This window comes from Phalangium opilio, unplaced genomic scaffold (genome assembly GCF_054372755.1).
Source record: "Phalangium opilio isolate 3A_F unplaced genomic scaffold, DU_Popi_V2 ptg000022l_1, whole genome shotgun sequence".
Taxonomy (NCBI): Eukaryota; Metazoa; Arthropoda; class Arachnida; order Opiliones; family Phalangiidae; genus Phalangium; species Phalangium opilio.
In genome coordinates this window covers 295,640-301,517 of record NW_028324154.1, presented here as the reverse complement: position 1 = coordinate 301,517, position 5,878 = coordinate 295,640, and the positions used below count along the sequence as shown (strand labels likewise).

Sequence of the window (5,878 nt, the reverse complement as noted above, 5' to 3'; positions counted from 1 at the left end):
TGCTTATTATTGTAACGCATTGGGGACTTCTAACTGACACGAGATTATCAATTCAACGAAATCGATAAGCTTTCGCTACAGAACTCAAACTTTATCATCGACAACCCGAGAAATGAACAAGTTGGGAAAACCAAAATATTACCTCTCCGAGTCGGGGAAAAGACGACTCAATATCGAAATACTAGACCAACATTTTTTCGCTTTGTTTTGTCTAACGAGGCTTAAGTCATTGAAACGTTTTCTCTACATTGTCAAAATATATAATCATCCACTAATCCTAGGTTTCAAATCATTACTTACAAAGAATATATAAGTTCTATGTTAAATTTTATTCTCTGATGCATACCACTAGCTCTGCCTTATATAACGTTTATTTCGGAATAAAATCTGTAAGACACGATTTCCATTAGAACATACCTTTACGAGAAGATCTTGTTTCCTTTCTAACGAAAAACTGAACTTTCCTTATCAGTTTTTCAAGGTTATAGAACTGAAAGGGTTTCTTTTACCTTAGCGTTTATCTCGGTAATTTTAAAGTTCACTTTCAAATCATAAATCTTTATTTAATCTCTAGTCTCCTTAATTAACAAAACGTGAAATGTCCTAAACGTATCTCTAATTTTCATTACTACCAATTTATGTAAAACTACTAATGGCTAATTCGAACCAAAAAAAACCACTCGAATGTCTAAAACAAGGTTCTGAGAAAACCCACTTATGTTTAGTAAGTCGACAGAATTAATTATAATAAAATATTTATTGACTGTGCTCATCAAGTGTCCAATATAAACTGACTACAAAGTAGCTAGCTCCTTTATGAGGAAACCTCGTTATTCGCTATAGGTGGCGCGCACTTGTGGAATAGATCAGGGTATACTAGTGGCGAGACTAACAATATATGATAATGTTATTAAGAGTATATAGGAAGAGTATATATCAAGTGTATTACGAAAGTGTATAACAGGAGTATATAACATCTTTCATTCTTTAAAAAATTAAGTATTACGAAAACGTTTTGGATTGAAAATATTAGTTCTTGTTCGGGTTGACCTTGGTTGTTGTGTACTTGCTGTAAATGTGTAAATGGTGCTCGTGGGCTGGGTATGGCGGATACAGAAATTGTCTTGGGAAATGGGAAAGTTCCCGGAAAAATTCGAGTAGCGCTGTTCGGGTGTTGTCCAGCGTCTGAGCAGTCGTCATGCCAGAAGGACTTAAAGTCCTAATGTTTGATATTGATGTTGTACGTGGCGGTTCGAGTTTACGCGGTGTAATTACAACCACTATTTGCTTTTGGTCTGGTCTTGACGTTTGAAGTGTAGTAGGAGATCGGATCTGTTTTGCTGAAATCGGTGAATGAGTTTGAGTTGTTAAGACTGAAGTTTGATTTTGCAAGGGTCGTGGTGTTGGAGATTTGTTCTGCGTTGCCGAGGTCGGTGAATAAATTTGAGTTGTTGAAATTGAAGTTTGCTTTTGTATGGGTGGTGGTAATCTTCCTAGTCTGACTCTTGAAGTGGCTCGGTAAGTATTGGCCGCAGGATCGGGTAGATTGGTTAAATTTTGCCGCAAATGCTTAACACAATTGCCCTCCACCTGTTGTACTTCTTGTGCCGTGTTCAGCGTAGTCGCTTTGAGGTACTGAACGGAGTAGGTGTGTCGGACGTATTTGGAGGTGAGTTCTCCGCAATGTTTTTCCGTCATTTATCTTCAGGATAGACGACAAGGGCTCTTTGCTTTCGTGTAGTACTTCTGCAGGTTTCCATTACCGTGGTCCGACATGGTAATATACTGGTCTCCCGGCCTTTAGGGTTTCAGGTATCGTGCGGTGCGCGTGATTTTGACGTTTAATCATTGGGTTTTTTAATCCAGTAAGGTTTGCGAATATGACAAGTTGAGAAGTGCGTTCGAAGTGTTTGTTTTGTTTATAGTTTACGGTGTTCTGGTTCGGCGTCCTTTTAACATCTCGCTGGGTGACGGTAGCTTTCCAATGGGCCTCCAACGATATTCCATAAGAACATACCGTAGGTCACGACCTTCCTGTTGCGCTTTGATTGCCAGGTTTTTTTTAATGTTTGTATGGTTCGTTCAGTCATACCGTTGCTTTTTAAGAATGATATGCGCTGGATGTTACGTGTTCTACTGCATATTGTTGAAGTAAACCCTTGAAAAAGCTCGAGTTAAAGGGAGGACCATTATCAGACACCAATTTCTGCGGAGCACCATATCGACAGAATTGTGGATTTAGGAACTTTATTATCGCTTTATCATTAGTGCTTCGTAACTCTTGAGCTTCTACGCATTTGAAGTAATAGTCAACTAGAATGATCAGATTTGTATTATTGATGTGGAAGAGATCCGCACCAACAGTGTGCGAGGGTAGCTGAGGTACATCGTGAGGCGTAAGCGCATAGCGTGTTGGAACGGTCCCTTTTTTCGGCAAGTTGTACAGCTCTGGACATACTTTGTGATGTCTCTTTTCATTTGTGGCCAGTAGAGATACAGCTTGGCTTTAGATAGGCACGCGGTTATTCCTTGATGAACCGAGTGAATTTGGGTCATGACATCACGGCGGAGCACTTCGAAACGTAAAGCGCATCCCCTCGGTAAATTAGGCCTTCTGATGCATGAAGTTCTTCTTTTATCGCCCAGAACGGCTTTAACTCGCTGTGTAATTTTTCGCATGCAGATCGCCATCCTTCTTTTATGTAGAACAGTATCGTTTGTGCAGGTGGCTCAGATGCGTTAGCGTTGTTGAATTGAGTTTGTACACTCCCGGCTCATCGGTTTTTAAGTAGGATGAGTCAATTTCTGTCGTGGATTGAGGAGCACGTGACAACGTGACGGGCACTTGTAAATGAGTGCCAGGTATGTAGACCATCGTTATTTGGAATCTGAGCAGGCGAAGAACTAAGCGCTGGATGAGTGGTGAGAGTCTTAATGATGACAATTAAAGGTTTATGATCGGCCTGTACGATAAAGGGGACTCCAATGACATAATAGTGGAATCTTTCGCACGCGTAGACTATGCCTAGAAGTTCACGTTCTATTGGCGCGTAGTTTAGTTGAGTGCGGGTGAAAGAGGATGAAGCATACTCAACAGGTTTACCATTTTGTAGTAGTACTGCACCGACTCCTATTAGCCTGCTTTCTACTGATATTGTCCTGGTGGCTTGCGAATTGTAATAGGCCAGTACTGGGGACGAGGAGATGAGGCGTTTAGGTTTTAGGAAGACAGCTTCCCTCTTTGCGTCCCACATGAATGAGACCTCTTTCTTCAGGAGCTCGCGTAGTGGAGCTGTAATTGTTGAGTGTTGGGGCAGGAATTTTGCCAAATAATTCACCATGCCGAGGAATCTTGGTAATGATTTTTTTGTCTGTTGGTGACGGTATTCATTGAATCGCTTGAACTTTTGTTGGTGAAATTTCGAGGCCTTTGGAGGACAGGATGTTGCCCAAGTATTCTATCTTGTCTACCGCTAGTTGCTGGAAATAATTCTGACGCTGAGGAGAGACCATAAGGTAGCCGGAGGAATCTGTATCGTCCGTAAGGTGTTGCGATTGTACACAAGTAAGAGCTTGGTTCATCCAGCTCTATGTGCCAGAACGCACTTCGCGCGTCCAGGACGGTATTGATCAGCGTAGATTTGTTGAGCGGTAGGCATTGGACAGTAGGGTTCCGGGTGTGACCTTCCTTTTGGTTTTTCCACTATTACCATTGGGTGGACCCAATCGGTGAGCTCCGTGACGGGCACTATGATGCCTAACTGTTGCATGCGTTGCAATTCCCTTTGTACTCTTGATTGCACCCACACAATGCAATAATGGTTAGCGTCCTTTTTCTACGATGGTAAAAAAAAACGTTTTAAACCCCATCAAAGGTGATAATGTTAAAGATAAAAAACACTTCTTGTTAAATTGTGAACTAAACTTTATTCATCTGTTTTTATTTAAACATTAGTAATAAATAATATGGATACGACTAGTATCGCGCTTTGTACAAACGCATCTTCACGTAAATAAACTTGTTCACTATACGTAACACAGAAGTGATTTTTTTATATTTAACGATAGGCTACCTCTATTTTTTTATCAAAAGTGATTCTATTTAACTTACCAATTATATCTGATGAGAGAATAGTAACTCTACCAACTGAACATACCAGTTTCAGCAACCCTTCATATCTAGATATCACAGTTACCACTTCCACAGTTTCCAATTTGAGCGACCATTTCTGGCAGTAGGTTTCCAATTTGAACGACCATTTCGGGCAGTAGGTTTCCAATTTGAACGACCATTTCGGGCAGTAGGTTTCCAATTTGAGCGACCCTTGCGTGCAATTGGTTTCCAATTTGAGACCCTTGCAGGCAATAGGTTTCCAATTTGAGCGACCCTTTCGGGCAATAGGTTTCCAATTTGAGCGACCCTTTCGGGCAATAGGTTTCCAATTTGAGCGACCCTTTCGGGCAATAGGTTTCCAATTTAAGCGACCCTTTCGGGCAATAGGTTTCCAATTTGAGCGACCCTTTCGGGCAATAGGTTTCTAATTTGAGCGACCCTTTCGGGCAATAGGTTTCTAATTTGAGCGACCCTTTCGGGCAATAGGTTTCTAATTTGAGCGACCCTTTCGGGTGATAAGTTTCCAGTTCAAGCAACCCTTTCGGGTGGGTTAATTTTACAAAGCTCCTAGAGCTAGGATTTCCACCAACCATTAATTACGGCTGATCATACAAAGCTCCGAGAGCTAGGACTTTCACCAACCCTTTAGGGTTATAATACAAAGCTTCTACAGCTAGGGTTTTCAACAACTTAAAAAGGTAAAGCTTCTAACCCATCTGGGTTATAAGTTCATTTTACAAAGCTCCTAGAGCTAGGATTTCCATCAACCATTGATTACGGCTGATTTTTACAAAGCTCCGAGAGCTAGGACTATCACTAACCCTTTCGGGTTATAATACAAAGCTTCGAGAGCTAGGACTATCTCTAACCCTTTCGGGTTATAATACAAAGCTTCGAGAGCTAGGACTATCTCTAACCCTTTCGGGTTATAATACAAAGCTTCGAGAGCTAGGACTATCACTAACCCTTCCGAGTTACTATGCAAAGCTTCTACAGCTAGCACTTCAACTCAATTTGGGCAACCCTTTCTATAGTAGTGGCGTAGCGTGACTTTATCCCACCCGAGGCTAACAGTAGATTTTCTGCCCTCCTTTTTTCGCAATTATGCTTATTAAGCTCTGTAATAAAGCTGTGATAATGTTTCACTGTCTTCTAAAGGATTAAAATGAAATGTATTTCATTAAATATTAAAATGAAATGTATTTCATTAAATAAAGTTTTATTTTGCGTTTTTTTTCCAATGCAAAGTCTTTAGTATGGTGATAAAAGTTGATTTATACCTATTGTTCGATTGTCAAGATAAGGAGATTTGTTAATCTCGACTTAGACATTGAAGACTAATACATTTGATCAATTTCAATTCCGAGAATTTTCTCTCAACTCGCATACTTATAGCAGCTTTGATGAATATTATCAGCATTACAATGTTAGGTAAGCGCTTTCAAGTTTCGACTAAACAGTACAATCTAATCCCCTAGAATAGAGATCCTTTCACCCCCTCACGCTACGCCACTAAATTATGCTATACTTTCAAAGATACCTCTTTCATCATACAAAGCTCCTATAGAGCTAGGATTTCCATCAACAATTGATTACGGCTGACTTTACAAAGCTTCGAGAGCTAGGACTATCACTAACCCTTTCGGGTTATAATACAAAAGCTTCGAGAGCTAGGACTAACACTAACCCTTTCGGGTTATAATACAAAGCTTCGAGAGCTAGGACTATCACTAACCCTTTCGGGTTATAATACAAAGCTTCGAG

The 5,878-nt window shown here is 40.4% G+C and overlaps 1 long non-coding RNA gene across 1 annotated transcript; it reads left to right on the top strand.

The window, feature by feature from the left end:
- The first annotated feature begins 3,148 nt into the window (after window positions 1-3,148).
- Window positions 3,149-3,471, top strand: LOC149694569 (uncharacterized). The gene is made up of 2 exons (XR_016382475.1): window positions 3,149-3,355; window positions 3,427-3,471. It is a non-coding gene; the product is annotated as an uncharacterized LOC149694569 (long non-coding RNA).
- Window positions 3,472-5,878: the final 2,407 nt, after the last annotated feature.